Here is a 953-nt window from a genome sequence, read left to right on the forward strand (position 1 = left end):
AAGACCTGGGTAGACTGGGGAAGACCTGGGTAGACTGGGAGAGTCCTGGGTAGACCGTGAAAAGCCTGGGTAGACAAAGGCCTGGGTGGACTGGAAAAGTCCTGGGTAGACTGGGAAAGTTCTGGGTAGACTGGGAAAGTTCTGGGTAGACCAGGGGAAAGGCCTGGGTAGACTGGGAAAGGCCTGGGTAAATTGGGAAAAACCTGGGTAGACCGTGAAAAGCCTGGGTAGACAAAGGCCTGGGTGGACTGGAAAAGTCCTGGGTGGACTGGAAAAGTTCTGGGTAGATTGGGAAAGGCCTGGGTAGATTGGGAATGGCCTGGGTAGATTGGGAATGGCCTGGGTAGATTGGGAAAGGCCTGGGTAGATTGGGAAAGGCCTGGGTAGATTGGGAATGGCCTGGGTAGATTGGGAAAAACCTGGGTAGATTGGGAAAAACCTGGGTAGATTGGGAAAAGCCTGGGTAGACCGGGAAAAGCCTGGGTAGACAAAGGCCTGGGTGGACTGGAAAAGTCCTGGGTAGACTGGAAAAGTCCTGGGTAGACTGGGAAAGGCCTGGGTAGATTGGGAAAGGCCTGGGTAGACTGGGAAAGACCTGGGTAGACTGGGAAAGACCTGGGTAGACTGGGAAAGGCCTGGGTAGATTGGGAAAGGCCTGGGTAGACTGGGAAAGACCTGGGTAGACTGGAAAAGACCTGGGTAGACTGGGAAAGACCTGGGTAGACTGGGAAAGACCTGGGTAGATTGGGATTGTCCTGGGTAGATTGGGATTGGCCTGGGTAGACTGGGAAAGACCTGGGTAGACTGGAAAAGACCTGGGTAGACTGGGAAAGGCCTGGGTAGATTGGGATTGTCCTGGGTAGATTGGGATTGGCCTGGGTAGACTGGGAAAGACCTGGGTAGACTGGAAAAGACCTGGGTAGACTGGAAAAGACCTGGGTAGACTGGGAAAG

Source organism: Cyprinodon variegatus, unplaced genomic scaffold (genome assembly GCF_000732505.1).
Source record: "Cyprinodon variegatus isolate N-32 unplaced genomic scaffold, C_variegatus-1.0 Scaffold793, whole genome shotgun sequence".
NCBI classification, from domain to species: domain Eukaryota; kingdom Metazoa; phylum Chordata; class Actinopteri; order Cyprinodontiformes; family Cyprinodontidae; genus Cyprinodon; species Cyprinodon variegatus.